The following is a 22658-nucleotide window of genomic DNA, read 5'->3' as shown; positions in this document are numbered from 1 at the left end:
GAATCTAGGCAAAAAATGGATTCGGAGCCCCCAAGTCACTCCCCAGCATCATCCACCTCACCCCCATCCCTGTGTTACACCTGTGTTACATGACAGTTCTTGTGTAACACCACCCAGCTTCGGTTCTACCCACAGTGATGTAGCTTTTTAGGAACCAGAATGCACATTCACAACCTTCCAGATCCCTCTCTTCTGGATTTGCTTCATCTCAGATAACATAATTCGTTCACTGACATATCATTCCTACTTATTTTGGATTTTTGGCTGGGTTTCACAATGGACCTTCTTCCAGATAAGCCGTTCAGATTAATTTTTCTCATTTAACACAGAAGCATCTAATGCCTGGACACTGGAGTCACGTGAGATGTGAGCCTGCTCCCAGCCAGGAAGAAGAGAATGCTAATGATTGAGCTGGAACTTAGATTCCCTGCAGAAAAGGGAAAAGACGAATAAGAGCAAGGACCACCTAATGAGGATCTGATGCTTTCTTCTATCCACACCTCCTACGAAGGCCTGCCACCTCTAAACCAGCAGGTGGTTCAGCTTTCTACTACAACAGAAACTATGCAGGTCAGGAAGCAACAGTTAGAACTGGTCATGGAACAACAGACTGGTTCCAAATTGGGAAAGGAATACTTCAAGGCTGTATATTATCACGCTGCTTATTTAACTTCTATGCTGAGTACATCATGAGAAACGCTGGGCTGGAAGAAGCTCAAGCTGGAATCAAGATTGCTGGGAGAAATATCAATAACCTCAGATATACAGATGACACCACCCTTATGGCAGAAAGTGAAGAAGAACTAAAGAGCCTCTTTGATGAAAGTTAAAGAGGAGAGTGAAAAAGTTGGCTTAAAACTCAACATTCAGAAAACTAAGATCATGGCATCTGGTCCCATCACTTCATAGCAAATATATGGGGAAACAGTGAAAATAGTTAAGAGACTTTATTTTTTTTTACTCCAAAATCACTGCAGATGGTGACTGCAGCCATGAAATTAAAAGACACTTGCTCCTTGGAAGAAAAGTTATGACCAACCTGCTGCTGCTGCTGCTGCTAAGTTGCTTCAGTTATGTCCGACTCTGTGCGACCCCAGAGATGGCAGCCCACCAGGCTCCCCCGTCCCTGGGATTCTCTAGGCATGAACACTGGAGTGGGTTGCCATTTCCTTCTCCAATGCATGAAAGTGAAAAGTGAAAAGGAAGTCGCTCAGTCGTGTCCGGCTAGTAGTGACCCCATGGACTGCAGCCTACCAGGCTCCTCCATCCATGGGATTTTCCAGGCAAGAGTACTGGAGTGGGGTGCCATTGCCTTCTCCAATCTAGACAGCCTATTAAAAAGCAGAGACATTACTTTGCCAACAAAGGTCTGTCTAGTTAAAGCTATGGGTTTTCCAGTAGTCATGTATGGATATGAGATTTGGACTATGAAGAAAGCTGAGTGCTGAAGAATTGATGCTTTTGAACTATTGTGTTGGAGAAGAGTCTTGAGAGTCCCTTGAACAGCAAGGAGATCCAACCAGTCCATCCTAAAGGAAATCAGTCCTGAATATTCATTGGAAAGACTGATGATGAAGCTGAAACTCCAATACTTTGGCCACGTGATGTGAAGAACTGACTCATTAGAAAACACCCTGATGCTGAGAAAGATTGAAGGTGGGAGGTGAAGGGAATGACAGAGGATGAGATGGTTGGATGGCATCACTGACTCAATGGACCTGAGTCTGAGTAGCCTCTGGGAGTTGGTAATGGACAGGGAGGCCTTACATGCTGCAGTCCATGGAGTCATAAAAAGTGGGACATGACTGAGTGACTGAACTGACAGCAAAAGAAAAATGTGGTATGCCAGCTGTTTTGCTAAATGTGGTCATTAACAAAATTACAATTCTTTGTGTGTTATAAACTCATTTTTTTTAAATTGAAGTATAGTTGATTTGGTGGCTCAGACAGTAAAGAATCTGTCTGCAATGCAGGAGACCCAGGTTCAGTCCCTGGGTTGAGAAGATCACCTGGAGAAGGGAAAGGCAAACCACTCCAATATTCTTCCCTGGAGAATTCCATGGACTGTGGAACCTGGCAGGCTACAGTCCTTGGGATCACATGACTGAGCAACTAACACTTTCACTTTCATAGCTGATTTACAGTGTTGTGTTAGTTTCAGGTATACAGCAAGTGACTCAATTATATATATTTCAGATTATTTTCCATTATAGGTTACTGTAAGATGTTGAATATAGATCCTTGTTATACAATAAATCCTTGTGAAATGAAAGTTGCTTAGTCGTGTCCTGCTCTTTGTGACCCCATGGACTATATACAGTCCATGGAATTCTCCAGGCCAGAATACTGGAGTGGGTAGCCTTTCTCTTCTCCAAGGGGTCTTCCCAACTCAGGGATTGAACTCAGGTCTCCCACATTGCAGGTGGATTTTTAGCAGCTGAGCTATCAGCCTATATATTTTATGTATAGTAATCTGTTGATACCATACTCTGAATTTATCCTCCCCTCCTTCTTTATCCTCCCCACCTTCCCCCTTTGGTACCCATAAGTTTGTTTCAAACTGTTTGTTTTCAACAAACTGTGAGTCTGTTTCTATTTTGTAGATTAATTTATTTGTATAATTTTTTTGATTCCACATATAAGTGATATTATGTAATATTTGTCTCTCTGTCTGCCTTACTTCGCTTAGCATGATATTCTCTAAGTCCATCAATGTTGCTACAAATGACAATATTATATTATTCTATGGCTAATATTTTATTGTATATATATAATATATATAATTTTGTTTTACTCTAAGGATACTAAATTCATAAATCTATTTCATGTTTGAAGTGATAGCCAAAAATCCACCTGATCGAAGGCACATGCTTCACAATTCTGGCCACTAAGCTACACCCTGAGTTAGGATGAAAATGCAGCTTTCAGGCTTTAAAATGCCTACATTTAAATTGCCAAAAGAGTCATGAGGTTGTCTGCGCAGGACAGCATTCTCCATCACTTACAGAGTTATATTTGGCATGTCAAGAAGAGAGAACATAATCCCACAGCAGCAGCCATTTAAAATAGAAGAAGACAGGCACCAGGATTCATGCAGAATACTTTAAATATTCCCATTGAGCAAAATGATTTAACTGATTTTTGTGCAAGGGGAATGCTCCTATATGCATCCTCTGAAAAATGAAAGATCCTAAGTAATGTCTCCCATGTGGGATATCTTGAAAAATATTTTGGTTTCAATGATTTACACACCAGTCATTGATAATTTAGCAGGTCTGTTTAGTGACAGATTTTATTTTCTTGGGCTCCAAAATCACTGTGAATGGGGACTGCCGCCATGAAATTAAAAGACACTTGCTCCTTAGAAAACTATGAAAAGTCTGGGTAGCTAGCATAATGCAAAGCGGAAACATCACTTTGACAACAAAGGTCTGTATAGTGAAAGCTATAGTTTTTCCAGTAGTCACGTGCAGATGTGACAGTTGGACCATAAAGAGAGCTGAGCACTGAAGAACTGATACTTTTGAATTTATATATATATATATATATATATATATATATATCACATTTGCTTGAACCAATCAACTCTGGAGTTCATGTCTCAAAGGATTTTTTAAAAAGCAAGTTCACACCTGGAATGATGGGGTGGGGGTAGGACTACGGTGATCAGGTGTCTCTGCTAATCATCAGATTTATTACCCTCATCTGGCTCCGTGCTGGAGCAGAGATTCACTGGCTTCTTGCAGAGCTCACCATGACTTGAAATATCCATGTCTTACACAATTCTAGAATATGAAAGAGAGAGATGAGATTAGTTGATTGGAAGATAGTCTTCACTCTTAGAATTTCCTTTCTCATCAAGTTTTATTTTAGAGATCTGTGTATCATTGATTTAGGGCTGCAATCTAGAATTAGTTCATCTTGATCTGTTAAGCTCTAAGATAAGACTCTTTGTGACCCTGTGGACTGTAGCCTACCAGGCTCTTCTCTCCATGGGATTTTCCAGGCAAGAGTACTGCAGAGGGTTGCCATTTCCTTCTCCAGGGGGTCTTCCCAACCTACAGATCGAATCCAGGCCTCCCATATTGTAGGCAGATGCTTTACGTCTGAGCCACCAGGGAAGCCCAGGACAAGACATAAACTGAAGCTACTTTATCTTCACTACATGAAGTATACATTCAAAAAAACCTGGAGGGCTGGGAGGAACCTCCTCTTGTTTCATTTTCAGTAATTTTCCTAAATAAGCTAATGGGTTTATTTTAACTTAATGTTAAAAGTGTTCTTGCAATCTGGATCCTTGGAGGAAATGACTGGGGCGGTTTACAAATTTTAAAAAGCCCCACGGAGAAAAATGACATTTACATAAAGTTAGTAGTAGGCAGAAACTTCCTAAAAATAAACCTCTTTTATAGTATGTATGTGAAAGATTAGAAAGTCATACCATTGCACCAGGTGGAAGCTTTTATGTTGATATAGTTGGGATCACTCACTCTTCTTTACCCTTCAGCCTCATAATAATGTATAAGGGGAGATGCTGCATTTGATCTTTGAACTCCTGGGGACCTGGAATCTGCCTAAAAATGAACCTGGTAAAACTGTGCACGTAGCCCTAAGGCTTACGATATTAAACCACACCAAAAATCAGTGCTCCGGCTGAGCTAGCAAATCCATTTGAAGTTTAAGTCAGCTATCCCAAATTCTTCACAAACCAGATTCAGAAGGTAGCTCCAACTGGCTAATTTGAAATAGAGACACTTGGGCAAAGACCTGTGAACCAGAATGATGCACTTTAGAGGACAGTTGTGCCACAATTTGACTTGTTTGGGGGGGGAGCGAGGCTCGATTCTGTGTCATCTTTGTGCTTAGTTTTATTTTGTAAAAAGATTTTACAGTTGTAGTTGGAAATAAAAACCTGAGTAACTTTAGATTAGGGACTATGGATTGTACAAGGACGTAGAGAGTGAATATTTGCTTGGGATGAGAGAGGCTTGAGAAAGGGCAATCTTATGGTGTTAACAAAAGCAGTTCCAGGATCCTCCAGAACCCATGTTCTCATCCAGAGAGCCTGAGAAAATAGCCCCTCAATTAAGATTAATATCAGAGCACACAAAGGATAATGGTTTCATTGAACATTCAGTTATAAGGACACTCCTTCTCTCTGACTGGGAACGCCTTGTCAATCTCATTAAAATTTGACATCAGAGAGTAAGGGGACAAGTGCAGGCTAGACTAATTCAAAAGAACAGAGTGGAGAGGATCCCTATTCTAGGATCCTTTAGCTGGAGAAAGAATCCAAGGAAAATGAGCTGATGGTTGGGTTTAGAAGTGTGTGCTTTTTTATATAATGTTCAAATTAAGTCATAGATCATTTTAAAAAAAATCTTAGTTGTCTAGGGAGATCATTGAGTCCATTCCCTTGACTTTGGAACAATTCTGGAAAATTATTTTCATGTTTTATAAATCTAGTTGTCTCCTTTTGAATTTTTAAGTAAATGGTATATGAAGATTAACTTAGCCATATTTTGCGCAGAGTTCTTTCTCTGCACCTCACACTTATCCACTGTGTTTTCAGAAATGTGATTACATTATGATTTACTTTAGCCATTTCATCACGCTGTTCTTTCACATTTCATACTCACATAGTATTAGGAAGAATTTTCTATAACAAATTTATTCACAAACTTATAGTTCTTATTTTCTTTGCATTTCTTCTACAAATAAGTCAAACACACCAGAGTTTTCATTCTGCTGGAGTTTAATATCAAGTCCCTGTGAGTGAAATACACATACCCAAGACACTATACTTAATGGAAGAAGCAATCTGCCGTGTATTCTGAGCATCCCTGCATGTTTGCTGAGTGTGCAGAGAATGCAAGGCTCTGACCACTCATTAGCCAAGCCATTCCTCAGAGTTGTGTTTGTAGCACATAACCTTGAGTTCTGATGCAGTTACTCCCCCTGGACCAAGAGCAAGTTTGCTTCTGCTTATAAGAAGTGGTAAATCCCCAAACTTACCTTAGTGGTAGTCCTGCAGCTTAACCCATTGTGTGTGCAAGTGTCTCTCACAGGCCTCGTGTTGCCCCCGTGGGACTTGGAGAACACAGAGAACCAATCCAAATGAACGGGAAGTTCTGGCTACAGTGAGGAATAAAGCTCTCTGCTTTTGACTTAAAAGTCTTGTCACTTCTGCCAGCACCCTGCAGCAGGCTAACTGCGTAGCTTTTAAGTAGGGTAAAATTACAGACCCAGCCTGCACAGTGTCCACCAAAGTTTTGTATGTTATCACATGTAACACTCATGAAGCCCCTATGAGACTTTTCCCCCTGACTTTTCTGAAGTCATTCTTAACAAAAAGTTAATCAATGGTCGTTCTAAGAAAGAATGGAAAATTTTATTTGTACCAACCTGGGAGACAGTCTCGGAAAGCTGCGAGGACTGTTCTAAAGAAGTAAGGTCAGGGGGCAGCACAGACATGATTTTGGCAGAGGGGTATGTGCAATCAAGCACACATCTTGGCAGAATGGTACTTCTATTTTCAAGAAACATATATCTTGGTTAATGGTTTTAGTGCTTTTCTACTTAGGGGAAGATGCAATAAACTGGGCTGGTAAAATTTTCCCCTGAAAATAGCTAACTGTCTGGGGGCCTGCTCTGCCAGTTTTCCCAGAGCACAAAGTGTCTGCGTCATCCTGATCTTCACCTTGAATTCTTTCAGAGAGTATTTATTGTAGGTCAATGACATCAAGCCCTGGAGAAACTGGATGGTGGGCAACGTTCTTTATTTCACAATCCCTTCCCTTTTGGTCTTGACTTTAACCAGGGTGTGGGAGACATTTCGTGACCAGTTTGTCCCATGGTGCCAAAGTATTTAAGCTAAGAACTTTCACTAGGTTCAGCCCAGCCATCTCCCCAGGTGGTCTGACCCAGTCAGTTCCGTACCATTTTCTATCTTTAAAGGAAATTATTTATCAGCATTGTACTTATGGTTCATCAAAGACATTTGCACATACAGGGCTAGTGGTTTGTCATCATGACCTCAAACAGGACTGAAAAAGGAATGGGATCTGCTAAGCCATTACATTGCTGGAGCCAGAAGAGCAGGCCTGTCTGCCATTGGAGAGGTCTGGTTAATGCATATTGCAGACGCCCAGTGCATGCCAGAAGGGAAGAGTTCCAAAGAGCAGAGAAAAGAGAAAAAAAAAACCCCTCTGATATTTCTTGTCTGGTCTTAGAGCATGAATTTTATTTCACCACTGTCAACACTCTACTGGTCTCATTTTCCTTTGCTAGGTCTAGAATCCTCTGCCATTCTCTTGTCAGCACCCTCAGCTTCATATGCTTCCCCTGCAAACACCAGGTACCACCCACGAAGCTGGACAATCCCAGGAAACTTCTCCACGCCTGTGCTGTTAAGAGCAGTGCTTTCATCTGCAGACAGGGAGTCACCTCATGTAGGCTCGCTGAGACATCTCTGACTGCTCTTTGCTTGTCTAAGGAGTGTCTCCACCTCTGATCCTCCTCAGGTCCTAAACTTCACTCTTTCCAGCAATCTCTTCCTCTAATTCCTGGACTTCAGTGTCCTATTTCACAGAAAGCATAGATATTCTTGGGAAATGATTTTATCAACTCCCGTACACACAGACCATTAAAGGTGTGTTTGTGAACATGATCCCCACAGCTTCCATTCTTAAAAACCCAAGCTTGTCAAGTCAAATGTTTCCCCCCAACTCATGCCTTTGATCTAGTCTTTGCGTATTGAAACAGCACATAAAACACTGACAAGCTTAAACTGGTTTTGCCTCCTTAAATAGATTGTTGATTAATCAAACTTTGAATTATTTTACAGAGACAACACTGTGCAAGCATAGGATGACCTCAGAACCAAGAATTTCCATCTGTGGAACTCAAAGAAAAGAAATATTAAGACCACAGACCTTTATAAATCAAAAGGCCCTTCATTAAGGAAAATTTAGCTTCCAGCAGTGTGGTATCTTAAATGGACTGATTCAAGACTAGCCAATCAGCTTCTCAGTTTGACATTTCCCTAACCCTTTAAATTGTCGTCCTGATCTCGAATGCAAGAGACAGATCTGAGAGACGTCCTTCTTTTCTCCTTGGTGGTAGACTTTGCAATAAAGCTTTTTCTTTTCTCAAAAGCCAGTGCCATAATATAGTTTTCTGTTGCCACTGAGCAACTCTCTCTGGCCCACCAGCTCACTTATGCTTGAACAACCACAGGCTATAAACATTCTCAAATCCCTAGCCTTTACACAAAAACCTTTCCTCTAGACTTCTCCTCTCAATCTCTTCCTCCTTTTCTTTTCTATTCCAGCAAAGACTACTCCTCCCTGTCTTTGCTCTTCTTCCAGGCTTCCATCCATTGCACCTCGTAAGTACTCTGGCAAAATTTAACTAAGATCTTCTGACTGCCCAGTCTGGTGGATCTCTCTCTTCTCTACTCATCTAAGCAACAGGACAAAGGTTACCAGAACCAGGGAGATGCAGGGTTCGGGTGTTCTGCCCTGGTTAAGGGACATAGCCAGAGGCAGGTAACCTCTCAGGGAGTAGCCATGAGAATTAATACCCTTGTCTCACTTTCCTCTCTCCCTCTTATCTGTCTTGGGTACTAGACCCAATTGAAAGTAGGAAGCCCTCACTGATGCAGGCTGAACAAGCCAACCTCTAGAACCAAAGAGAGCAAGTGAAAAAGGATGATAGCTGACCAGAAGGGCAGATGGAGGGCACGTAGAACAACCCAGCACAGCACACTATGTGAGAAGGGCTTAGTAATATTTTTTCAAATTTTTAATAACCTAAATTTTTGTCTTGGAGACAAAAGAGCAGAAGGCATATATATAGCAATCAAAACAGGGCACAGAACCTAAAATTACAGATTAAATAAATGACTTTAGATTTTCTCCATTTACACAGGCAAAAGCACCACTTAAACTTCTATGATGGGCTCAAACCATGAGACTGAAATGGTATTCTTAAATGATTGTAAGATGCCAAGTATTAACTATAGTAGGAGCTGACATTTGAAGAGGCTGGGGAAAACTGATAGGTAATTTAGAATAAATGACCTTCAAATAGGTTTTGCTGGATCATTTGTTACATAGAGAAGGGAAGAGCAAAAAAAAATTTTTTTTTTCAGTTTCAGGTTAACTTATTTGCATCATTTTTTGGATACTATTTTTATTGTGTGCTCAGGTATGCTGGGGGAGTATGTGGCATAGCCACCACTGCTGTTTAATTTCTTTAGAAACTGAAATGTTTAGCTTAAAGTGCAAAAATTAGATATTCCATGGCCCTATGACATCCTTTGGCCGAGCTCTGTATTTAATCAGTTGGCAACACCTTCCCTGTGATGTCTGCCAAGGACAGACATCAAAAGTAAGAACAGTAAGGACCTTGAAGATTCCTGCATTTCACACCAAAATTTTACAGCTGAAACTAAGGTCCAGGGATGCTGCAGGAATTATCCAAGGGCAAGCAGCAGTTATTAGAAGAGATCAAACCAGAATTCAGTTACTCATAATACTTAATAGTAAGTCTGCTCTTATTTCTACTTTCCTAGTGTTGCATGGGGCCACTCAAAATATGGAGCAAATCTTCTCTTAATGCTGTTCTGTTGCTTAGAGGCTCCTTTACCTGGAAGCAGCGGGGAGAGATGCCCAGAGCCCAGTGCTGAGCATTTGGGCACCCATGTCAGAACCCAACTTTGACCCAAAAGCGTACATGCCCTTTTTCTCCTACTGGGCCTAAATTTCTCCTTCTGAAAAACAAACAAGGGAGGGGTGTTAGGATAATATTCCTATAGTCTCATTCGGATCTGTTTCTGCACAAATGCAAAAAGGAAAGCTTGAGTTACTGCTGTGAAATTTTGTTTTAAGGAAATAAAGCTATGGGTGTACTATATCTGCAGGGCACTTTAAATCTCTCTACAGATATTCAAGGAGATTTCTAAGAATTATGATTTATCTTTTAAGTGGATTATTTTCTTATTTCTAAAATAAGGACACTTACTGAACTTTAATAACATCAGATTAGAATCACAAAAATTGCTATATATCCACTTTCAAAACTGGCACACTTTCACCCAAACATTTTAGCGGGCATGATGGGAAAGGATGCATCGTCATGTGTTCACCCTTCTGCCTATCCCTCCCGAAGGTTGGAGCCTCTTACTTAGATCTGTACTGTTCTCATGCCATAGCCTTCCTACTCTGGGACAGATCTGCCTTGTACTGGAGACCTTATTGCTAATTGCAGGAAATGTGTATGCCCACAGGCTAGTAGTCATAGTTCAAATCATAGGTTCAAAAGTCATAGGTTTTAGTCAAAGTATATAAATATAGTTCAAAGTCATAGGTTTTGAATCCAGATTCTCATCTGTAGTTAGAGTAAAGTGCTTTCCTCCAATTTCTCTCCTTTAAATGCCCACTGCCCGTTTTTTGTCACTTGAGAATGGGTTGCAAATAGATACAGGCAAAATTGGTCAAACAATCTCTCTTAGGTTCTTTTTAACAAAACAACAACCAAAAAGGTAGTCACTAAAAAGTTAGAGATGACCAAGGATTAGCAGTCCTCAGTGGCTGTAAACAACCAATTTGGAATCAAGTCTTGAGTCCATACACAAGGTATAGACTACATGCCTCCCTGGATGCTTATACTCTCTGTTCATGCATGGATCAGTTCAGTTCAGTTCAGTTCACTCGCTCAGTCGTGTCTGACTCTTTGTGACCCCATGAATCGCAGCACACCAGGCCTCCCTGTCCATCACCAACTCCCAGAGTTCATCCAAACTCATGTGCATCAAGTCGGTGATGCCATCCAGCCATTTCATCCTCTGTCATCCCTTTCTCCTCCTGCCCCCAATCCCTCCCAGCATCAGGGTCTTTCCCAATGAGTCAACTCTTCGCATGAGGTGGCCAAAGTACTGGAGTTTCAGCCTCAGCATCAGTCCTTCCAATGAGGTGGATCAAAAATGTCTTGGCCAGATTTACTTTCATAAAAAAAGAGGGGATAATGAAGGGATAGAATTGAGAAAATACTTTTTCATTTTATAATTTTTAATATTTCCAGATCATGTTTCATCTTTCTTTGCATGTCCCACTTTTATAAATGCATTGTACATAATAGGTGTGCTTTTAATCTCCTTTATAAAATATAATTAAGATATATTGGCCTTTGCCCTGTAGAAATCATTTGGAAATCTTAAAAAAATGTGGCCAGTCACAAAACAAAATACCCTTCATTCACAGTAAAAGCCAAATTTCTAATATTCAAACCATTTAACCATTAATTTTACAGATAAGCTCATTTTTGAAATTTATTTCATTACCCAAGTTTCTGGTGTTGATTGGTGATGGATAATAGAAGGGCATGGAGTTGTTGCCTTCAGAACATGGGCTCCCATTTTTAAAAATTTTATTGGAGTATAGTTGATTTACAGTGTTATGTTAGTTTCAGGCGTACAGCAAATTGAATTAGTTATATATATACATATATCCACTCCCTTTTAGATTCTTTTACTAGACAGGCCTCTACAGAGTAGTGAGTAGAAGAACATTGACTTTCTGGTTAATTGCTAGCTGACCCTCAAGGCCAGCTGCATTCATGACTGCAACACCAGCTGAAGCTGGGCTGCAGCTTAACCCAATCTGATACAGACACATAATAATATCATGCCATCCATGCTGAAGTAATGAGGTAATTTCTTTCTCTCTGAGGAACCCTGGGGCTCTTCTTTCTATCACGCCTCTGTCTGCCGCAGGGATGTGAGCTGGCCTTAATGTATTTCCACTGTTGACAAGAAACGCCTCCCTCCCTTCCCACACTGCCTCCTATCTCCGCACATCTCTTCCTTCCTCCCAGCCTCGCTCTGAGTAAAGCCAGCTGTTTCCTGCCTCAAGGCTTTGTCCTTGGTCTTCTTTCTTCTTGGAGTACTTTCCCCTTGGCCTTTAGTTGCCTAGCTCTTGCTCTGTCACTTCAGCAGAGGACCTTTCCAGTGTACCCATCAAATTCATCTGCCCTTTCTCCCCAGCTACATTGTATAACCGGAGAAGGCGATGGCACCCCACTCCAGTACTCTTGCCTGGAAAATCCCGTGGACGGAGGAGCCTGGTGGGCTGCGGTCCATGGAGTCGCAAAGGGTCGGACACGACTGAGCGACTTCCCTTTCACTTTTCACTTTCATGCATTGGAGAAGGAAATGGCAACCCACTCCAGTGTTCTTGCCTAGAGAATCCCAGGGACGGGGGAGCCTGGTGGGCTGCTGTCTATGGGGTCACACAGAGTCGGACACGACTGAAGTGACTTAGCAGCAGCAGCAACACGTTGTATAACATCGGAGTTTTTCCTGCATATATCACCTTCCACATGTTTTAATTTTCTTGTTATTTATTGTCTTGTTAATAGTCTGTTGCTTTAACTGTTTCTTATTCATTGTCTTGTTTTCAGAGCCAAGAGGTCAGGTACCACGTCTACCTCATTTACTCCTGTCTCCTTCATTACTAGCGTAGTTCTTGCACCTAGTAGGTGTTCATATTTGCTGAAAGAACATACATGGTCTCACCCACTGAGCAGGAGAGGTGGACCTCTAAACACTTTTGCTTACAGCAGTCAGGGTTTGCCTGTTTATTCACGTCAGGTTACCATCGGCATTTTGAGGGTCTTCAAAAAATAAATATTCTTTTACTTATCACTAGAGCTTCTATCCTTCATGCTCAACAAACTCCCTTCACTCCCTGTCTGTGGAAATAGGATTGCTCAGTTTATCACACTATGGCTTGTATAGGTCTTTTCCCACCATTCACCTAATTTTTTTTTTGTCCATTATAGACTATTGACTCTGAGGTCCAAATTTGCCCTTTTTGCCTTCTCCGTGAAAATGGATCTTAGCCCCTCAAGCACTGTTCCTTTGCCAACTGTCCAACTGTAAACTTTGCCAGTAAAGGACACTGGAGAGACGCTGCAGGAGGAGAAGATTTTGGTTCCTGGTTCCTGGTTTGCTGTGCACAGATTCAGCAGAGCCTATTAACCTTGTAGAATGTCTATTTCCCCATGGCTGGAGACAGGAGGCACTGCATAAACATTATAGTGGAATAACACCGGGTTGCTAGTCTTAAATTCTAGCACAAGAATTCAACATCTCAAGAGAACTGTCCTGTCTGTATGGACTGTTGCCAAATCATTTGTTAACAAAGTTTCTTCTAACTTTTCAAAATCTACTGACAATGTGGCAGGGAATATGAACTCCTGGTTCCTCCAAAAATTGCCCAATTTGTCAATAGCTCTGAAAAGCCTAATTCATCAGAAAATCTATTAAGAGTCCCTATGCCATAAAATGTCCAATAGACACTATGAAAGAATATGAGATGAATCAAAGCTAAAGCCCTTCATTAAAGTTGAACAATTATAAGGAGCACAGCAAGTACAAAGTACATATTGGATCCATGAACAGATGAATGGATAACAAAGCACGGCATATACGTAAGTGGAATATTATCCATCCTTAGAAAGGAGTGAATGAGCCTTAAGGACATTATACTAAGTGAAATAAGCCAGGCACAAAGCGCATAATTGAATAATTCCAATTAGATGGGGTATAAAATCAAATTCATAAAGACAAAAAGTAGAATGATGATTTCCAGAGGCTGAGAGGAAGAGAGAATGGAGAGTTATTGCTTAATGGGTACAGAGTTTCAGTTCAGGAAGACGAAAAAGTGCTAAAGACGGATCATGCTGATAGTAGCAGAATACTGTGAATAGACTCAGAGCCACCAAATTTTACACTTACAAATGGTTAAAACAGTAAATCTTATGTTGTGTACGTCTTACTGCAATAAAAATAAAGTGACAGTCCAAAATGAAAACCTAAAGGTGTATCTTGACCTGACCCCTTCTACTTCCATACTCACTTCATCCTGATTTTGTGAATATTATGCTTTTTCCTCAGGAAAACAGGACAAAATAGCTCCATAACTACAAAATTGTGCTGTTTTACCCCATAGGCAAATCACTCATATGCTTTAAGTCAGTGATATCCAACAACAATAGAAGGTGAGGTATGTGTGAAATTTTTAATTTTTCAGAGGCCACAGTAAGAGGTAAAAGACAGGGCTCTTCTGATGGTCTAGTGGTTAAGAATCTGCCTGCCAAGGCAGGGGACTTGAGTTCAGGTCTTGGTCCCATGTACCACAACTACTGAGCTTGTACTCTGCAGCCTGTGAGCCGAAACTCCTGAAGCCTGAGTGCCCTGGACCCCATGCTCCAGAACAAGAGAAGCCACCACAGTGAGAAACCCATGGACTGCAATGAATAGCCCCTGCCTCTGCAAGCAGAGAAAGCCCATGAACAGCAATGAAGACCTAGCAACGAAGACAGTCAGATAAATAAATAAATCTTAAAAAAAAAAAGTAAAAACAAACAGGTAAAATTAATTTTGTGTTATAGTTATCTAATCCAAAAGAATCCATTAAATCATTTAATTACAAACCAGATTTCAAAGGCTTAGAATGATTCAAAAAAAGTTAAATATCTCTAGTAATTTTCTGTATTGCTTATACACTGAAGTGATATCCATATAGATATGTGGATATTTATTCTGCCTTCCACATTTGGAAAGGCATAAGTTTCTGCTTTACCCTGATCTCTGCACTCTATGGAATAGAAAAAAAAATGAACAGTCTGAAGAAACTATTAAAGAAGGTTGAGTGCCAAAGAATTGATGCTACTGAACTGCGGTATTGGAGAAGACTCTTGAGAGTCTCTTGGACTGCAAGGAGATCAAACCAGTTAATCCTAAAGGAAATCAGTCCTGAATATTCATTGGAAGGACTGAAGCTGAAGCTGAAGCTCCAATACTTTGGACACCTGATACGAAGAGCCGACTCATTAGAAATGACCCAGAGGGATGATATGGGGAGGGAGGAGGGAGGGGGGTTCAGGATGGGGAACACGTGTATACCTGTGGTGGATACATGTTGATGTATGGCAAAACCAATACAATATTGTAAAGTAACTAACCTCCAATTAAAATAAATAGATTTATATTTAAAAAAAGAAAAAGAAAAGACTCTGATGCTGGGAAAGATTGAAGGCAGGAGAAGGGGATGATAGAGGATGAGATGGTTGGATGGCATCACCGACTCAATGGACATGAGTTTGAGCAAGCTTCAGGAGATGGTGAGGGTCAGGGAAGCCAGGCATGCTGCAGTCCATGGGGTCACAAATCATGGGACACGACTGAGTGACTGAACAACAACAAAAAGAAAGCATTCTTATCAACTCAAGGTAGAAGGCAGCAAATGTAGACCCAGGTGGAATACACCAAGCAGTTGTAAATAGGAAAGGAGAATGATCAGATAGCTGGCTTCATATCGAGGTGAACTCTGTTTTCCCACATAGAAATGTCCCTGCTTCTACTTACTTTCCCAATTTAGAAATAGATGCCCACATCTTTCTCTTTGTGTAAAGAATCTGGTGGTTACTCTAAATGCTTTTAGAACAGTGGTTCTCAGCCTTGGCTATATATTGGAATCATTTGGAATGAGGGTGAGGGCTTTTCAAAACTATCAGTGACTTTAAACAAAATCAAGATAGCTAAGGTTGGGCCCCAGGCACTAATATTTTTAAATATCCAGAGACACAGAGGAAAGGCCACATGAAGATGGAGGCAGAGACGGGAGGGATGCGGCCAAAAGCCAAGGACACCTGGAGCCACAAAACCTGAAAGAGGCAGTAAGGACCCTCTTCAGGGCTTCTAACATCTGCAAGGAGCCCAGCCCTGCAAACGTCTTGATTTTAGACTTCTGGCCTCCAGAACAGCCCATGTCTGGTGTTGCTGCTGAGGAATTTTTTTCTTATCAAATATATGTATATATCCCCAGGTGATTCTAATGTATTATTCTCTAGTGGGAGTCTCTGGTGTAAAGAAGTAACTGAATTTCTCTTCTATAGACTCACAAAATGTCCTTTTCCTTTTCTTTACTAAATAGTGTTTTGTTTTGTTCTGAGTATCTCTGAAAATCACTGGTTTTAAAAATTTATAAATTTCGACCAGGGAGGGTGTCGGAGGTCATCAAATGGACATGCCTACTAATTGACTGACTACCTGGACTTGGGCAATCAGGACTCCTTACCCCTCCCCCATCCTTGGAATGTGTGTTTCACTTGTTCCCCCACCCACTCCACCCACCCCCCCCCCCACACTAGAAGATGCCTCAAGGATGCTGCCTTGAGAGAGTAATATTTTGTTGAAACCATCTGGATGGTACACGTGACTAAGGCCCATTTAAGGCCTCTACAGAAACTCTGAGATTTGTTGGTTGGTGTGGAGGTCTCCTCATCTTTTTCCGCCTAAGACAAACCTCCTCAGTTTCTTGCTTATTAAACTGCTGCCCACCAACCAGGAGTGGTTTGCTTCTTCTGTCTCTCCTTGCCCCTGGTGTATGGGGGCTAGTTTGTGAACCAACAGGGGATGCTCAGTGTTATTTGGGAAATTTGCCCTCCAATCATGTCAATATTTAATCCATTGAAGACAGACATTGCCTGAATCCGCTTTGGAACTCTTTCTTGAGTACCAAATATAAGTGAATAATTAATCACATCTCTTGAACAATTAGTAATCAAGTAAACTGCTGTAAAGATGTTCTCTCCTAGGAGAATTTTCTTTCCAGGTTGAAAGGATTAGTGGAGCTCAACTCTTTCCCTGGGCCTTTTAGATTAATTTATTTACAAGTCCAGGGAGTATCTGAATCACTGTTTCTCATCTTCCTTTAGTTGGAAAGCCCTTCCTTTGTCTCTGAGAGTTGAAATCTGTCTCTCTGTCAAAGCCTATTTCAAATGACACCTCCTCATCCACTCCTTCCTGCTCTAGATACTATTTACTTTGAGCCTCCTTGACACTCTGTATCCTCTTTTTAAAAAATTTGTTTTGAATTGGGAGATAATTGCTTTACAATATTGTGTTGGCTTCTGCCATACAATATGAATCAGCCATAAGTATACATAGATCCCCTCCCTCTTGAACCTCTCCCCCAAACCCCTTCCCATCCCACCCCTCTAAGTTGTCAGAGAGCACTGAGTTGAGCTCCCTGTTATACAGCAACTTCCCACTATCTATTTTACATATGGTAATATATATGTTTTCTCATGATGTACTCTTCACATAAGTTAAATAAGCAGGGTGACAATATATACCCTTGACGTACTCCTTTTCCTATTTGGAACCAGTCTGTTGTTCCATGTCCAGTTCTAACTATTGCTTCCTGGCCTGCTTATAGGTTTCTCAAGAGGTAGGTCAGGTGGTCTGGTATTCCCATCTCTTTCAGAATTTTCCACAGTTTATTGTGATCCACACACAAGCTGGAATCAAGATTGCTGGGAGAAATATCAATAACCTCAGATATGCAGATGACATCACCCTTATGGCAGAAAGTGAAGAGTAACTAAAAAGCCTCTTGATGAGAGTGAAAGACGAGAGTGAAAAAGTTGGCTTAAAGCTCAACATTCAGAAAACGAAGATCATGGCATCTGGTCCCATCACTTCATGGGAAATAGATGAGGAAACAGTGTCAGACTTTATATTTTTGGGCTCCAAAATCGCTGCAGATGGTGATTGCAGCCATGAAATTCAGATGCTTGCTCCTTGGAAGAAAAGTTATGACTAACCTAGACAGCATATTAAAAAGCAGAGACATTACTTTGCCAACAAAGGTCCATCTACTCAAGGCTATGGTTTTTCCTGTGGTCATGTATGGATGCGAGAGTTGGACTGTGAAGAAAGCTGAGCGCTGAAGTATTGATGCTTTTGAACTGTGGTGTTGGAGAAGACTCTTGAGAGTCCCTTGGACTGCAAGGAGATCCAACCAGTCCATTCTGAAGGACATCAGCCCTGGGATTTCTTTGGAAGGAATGATGCTAAAGCTGAAACTCCAGTACTCTGGCCACCTCATGGAAAGAGTTGACTCATTGGAAAATACTCTGATGCTGGGAGGGATTGGGGGCAGGAGGAGAAGGGGACAACAGAGGATGAGATGGCTAGATGGCATCAGTGACTTGATGGACCTGAGTCTCAGTGAACTCCGGGAGTTGGTGTTGGACAGGGAGGCCTGGCGTGCTGCGATTCATAGGGTCGCAAGTAGTCAGACATGACTGAGTGACTGAATTAACTAACTAACTAATATATATGTTTTAAGGCTACTCTCTCAATTTGTCCCACCTTCTTTTCACCCCACCCCTCTCCATGTCCCAAGGTCTGTTCTCTGCGTCTGAGCCTCTATTCCTACCCTGCAAATAGGCCCTTAATGGTACTCGCCTCACTTTGCTTTACCTTACAGTTACTTAGTACTTTCTTCCCCTTGCTAGTAGATTATAAACTCTTTCAAGGTAGAAGTTAGGGAATCAAATACGCAATTCTGCTATGTGCTAGGTAGGTAGGAGAGACATGAAAAATTGTTGAACTGACTCTTTTTCATATAAATTGGTCAGTGGTGATCTTCCCAGTTGGAAAATACCTCAGGAGAGAATATGTTTCTCATGACATAGGAAGTCACTGGTACACTTGGCTCCCTGCTTTTGTTGACTCTGGTCTAGTTTCCTAGACCAGAGATGCTCAGACTGTGCCTCAAGAGGCAGATGGATCTTTCAACACCTTGTCCCAAATTTACCTCTGATTTTCAGACTGCAGCACTGACTGTGAATTGTACAGGGTTTACACTCTCGTGTGGTTTTGGTTAAACTTGACTGAAAATGTAGTTCTAGACCCAAGAGTCCTGGAAGGTAGAGAATCTCCTAACCACCTACATTTGGAGCAGGAGAATTCTAGCAAAAGGAAGGATTCATAGGCAGGAAATCTATTTCCCTTTTCATTAGACCTTCTTGACATTCCCCTCTGCCAAGCTGCCCTAGCCTTCACCTCCATCCTGTCTTACTGCCCCCTGAATTGTGACTCTTTTAATGCCTGCTGAAAGTCACTGCCCTTGTTCCCTTCACTCTTCTGTGAAATAGCTCTGTGGGGCTGAGAAAAGCCTCAGGCCAGATCCAAGCTTCGCTAATCTTCCAACAAACCTCCCAGAAGAAAAATAATGCTGAGCTCCAAACTGGAATCAGTCTCCTGCAGACTGTTGGCAAAGGGTGGACAGTCACACACTAGGGCAGCTTTGCCAGCTGAGCAGGAAAACCTTCTTCCTGCCCGAGCAAGTGCAGGGAGCAGCACCCGCTCATTCGTGGTCCCTCAGGGCTGGCAGCTCTTGAACTCAGGGACCACAGAGCCCACTGAACTCCCAGAGGGAGCCACTAATGTTGTTCTTTCAAGCTGGCAGCCACACGCAGTGGGTGAATGACGTAAAGCATAAAGGCAAGGATTTAAAAAGATCTGACGAAGTTCTAACTGGTGAGTAAATATGGTGTGTGGGAGAATGATCCACCAGGAACAATTCAACTGAGCTTTGCAAGAGAGTGATCTGCAGGGGACAGTGGCACCCCTGGACAGGGTCTGGTTCCCTCCAGGTCCAATTATTTTGTACTGAAAGATGTAAGATGAGAGTGACATGGTTATGTGTGAGAACTAAAGCTTTCAAGTGGACTCCGCAAGGGCTATCTCAGGCAAAGCTGCTCTAGATAGAGTGACTATTCTAATGCTTACTTCAGCTTCCCTGTTACTACCTTGATTCAATACCCTCACCCACCTTCAGGGGACAATGGCCTTAATATTTCTTTCAGCTCCTCCTTTTCCCCTGTAAAATCCAGTTCTTCCACTTTGTATTTGTACTAAGATACAAATGGCCCTCAATGCCTTGATAAAACATTTATATAAGTTATCTTTTATTTTAATGGGAATCATTAAACTATAGGAATAATTCAGCTCCAAAGGAAAATTTAAGGCAGTGAAAGGAATTATACTGGATCTCAAGAATATAAGTAATGGAAAAGTAACTGATTTATATAGTTCTAATATTCGGCAGATTAATTTTGTATTGGAAGATGACTTCAGGGGTCTAGATTATGTCTTTCTTACTTGCACTGCATGTGTCCCAGAGGAGCCCAGAGGTGGCCTGTGAGCTCTGGCTCTGCCATTTACCATCTGGATAATATCAGGCATTTCACCAAACTAGGACATAGAGATCATAGGCCCAGAGAGGGTATGTGACTATTTGGCTTGTAGAAAATCAGCCACATAACAGAAAGACTGGGACTAATGTCCAAGGCTTACTTCCTTATTTGGTGCTTTTTCCTACACAACACTGGTGATTACAAAAAGATATTATAAAGCGCATTTTTAAAAGGTACTTTTAGTGCTATGTTTGGAATAGGAAAGATGAAGGGTGGGCCACTTCTTAGGGTATTCGATATAATGTTAAAAGAAAAAAGTCTATTCCACTCCAGCCATCTTTATCAAAGAAATTGATCTTTAGCGTGGATAAGAAATTGATCTTTAGCATGGACAAGAAAGATAGTCCAAAATAGTTAACAGGTTCAAGTTTCATGATAGGTTAAAAGACACAAGGAAAGTGCTTAATCCATTTACCTGAAGTCAAGCCTTCAGCCCCAAAGACTTTCCATTTCAGAATACTGGAGAAAAAAACTTGGCAACTGCTGTAACAATTTCCTGAAGGAGAGTATAATTAGCTACTTTAAAGCCAGGGTTAACTAGCTGCCTGGGGTCAATAATTATTACAAAACCGAAGACCTCTCTCCATCCAAAGTTCAGCAATGTCTCCTCTACCAGGCGGCTCAGGTCATTAAATGGACCAGTAACTCCTTCATATAATCTGAGTTTTTATTGCAACAGACTGAAACAAAGCACCCAAACCACCAAATGAAATTTAATAAAGCAAGTAGTAAGTTCTACATGGTTTTTAGCATTATTTTGTTAGTATGACTTTTTTTGAAAATCAGTACAAATAAAAAAGAGAAGATGTAGGATAAAAATAATTCATGTCTGAAAAGGTTAAGAATCTCGGTTGACTGCAAGCTCATATTTTTGAGAGATACAGCAGGCAAAATGACTAATGAAATTTTAGGCAGTTTTAATAAAGTCATAGTTGTTTAAACTAAAGGGAAAGGGCTACAGTATTCTTGCCTGGAGAGTTCCATGGACAGAGGAGCCTGGCAAGCTACAGTCCATGAGGTCACAAACAGCTGGCCATGCCTGAGTGATTCTCTCTCTCTCACACACACACACTCTGTGCCAAACAGACCTCATCTGTAGTATATTCTGTTCATCTTGGTGGGTGCCAGGGAAGGGTAAATCAGATAACACAAGATCTAGAAACCATGTCATGTGACAGCTCAGAGGACTTGCAAATGTTCATTTGGAGAACAGAAGGCTGTTCATTTTAGTGACTACAATATATAAGAGGCAGTCACTTTGCTGTGTTGCTATATGAGGTTAACTGCTGCTAAGTCACTTCAGTCGTGTCCGACTCTGTGAGACCCCATAGACGGCAGCCCACCAGGCTCTCCCATCCCTGGGATTCTCCAGGCAAGAACACTGGAGTGGGTTGCCATTTCCTTCTCCAATGCATGAAAGTGAAAAGTGAAAGTGAGGTCGCTCAGTCGTGTCTGACTCTTTGCAACCCCATGGACTGCAGCTCACCAGGCTCCTCCATCCATGGGATTTTCCAGGCAAGAGTACTGGAGTGGGGTGCCATTGCCTTTGAAGGCAAACTCTCATGTAAAAGAAAGAAACTCTTGTGGTTGATTGCCCACCATGTGCCCTCTGCTGTGTTAGGTGTGTTATATCATTTTGTTACAATCTTTCAGAAACTGATGGGTATGTGACGGTTGGATATGATAAGCTCCCATTTGCTGAAAGTCCAATGTCCAGCTCAGCACTGTTAATTTAAAGCAGCAGTAACCACTCTTGTTCTTCCTAGACCTTTGAATGTTTTCCAGGCCCGTCAGGACCCAGCTTCCTACCTGGAGCCAGGCTCTCCTGGTGGCAGAAAAGGTCACTGTGCTTCTGCAATGTGAATTTCCAATACAACTTTAAGGTTTCAGTCCCCAGTGGATTAAGAAAGTGAGTAAGTAAGTGAAGTCGCTCAGTCATGTCCGACTCTTTGTGACCCCATGGACTGTAGCCTACCAGGCTCCTCTGTCCATGGGATTCTCCAGGCAAGAATACTGGAGTGGGTTGCCATTTCCTTCTCCAGGGGATCTTCCTGGCTCAGGGATCGGACCCAGGTCTCTCACATTGCAGGCAGACGCTTTACTCTCTGAGCCACCAGGGAAGTCCCCCTGCCCCCACCCCAGTAGATTGCTGACTACAAATAAGGAGGCACCTAGCCACAGTTTTCCTAACCTGGTATTTCCTAGCCAGTCTTTATTGGGATGGGCCCACATCTGTCTAGGAAGTGATATGGGAGGGGCTGGGTATTGGAGGGGCACCTAGGCATTTCATGCACTTGCGAGGGACTGTGTGACCAGAGATGGGAATGACGCAGAAAGTGATGTTCTGTGGATACACCTCTTGGCCAGTTGCAGGTGTTTTCCTCACATACACCTGTAGTTAGAATCGGCCAAGTCCTGAAATCCACCAGCCTGGGGCATGTGTCTGGCCAGTGAACAGAGGATCAGCCAGGATCTTGGTACTAATCAGTAGGCTATCCTACTCCTACTTAGCTCAGAGGATTCCAATGAAGAGAGTTTAA

Source organism: Ovis canadensis, chromosome 7 (assembly GCF_042477335.2).
Source record: "Ovis canadensis isolate MfBH-ARS-UI-01 breed Bighorn chromosome 7, ARS-UI_OviCan_v2, whole genome shotgun sequence".
Taxonomy (NCBI): domain Eukaryota; kingdom Metazoa; phylum Chordata; class Mammalia; order Artiodactyla; family Bovidae; genus Ovis; species Ovis canadensis.
The sequence above is the reverse complement of the archived record's forward strand: the minus strand, read 5'-3'. Positions refer to the sequence as shown.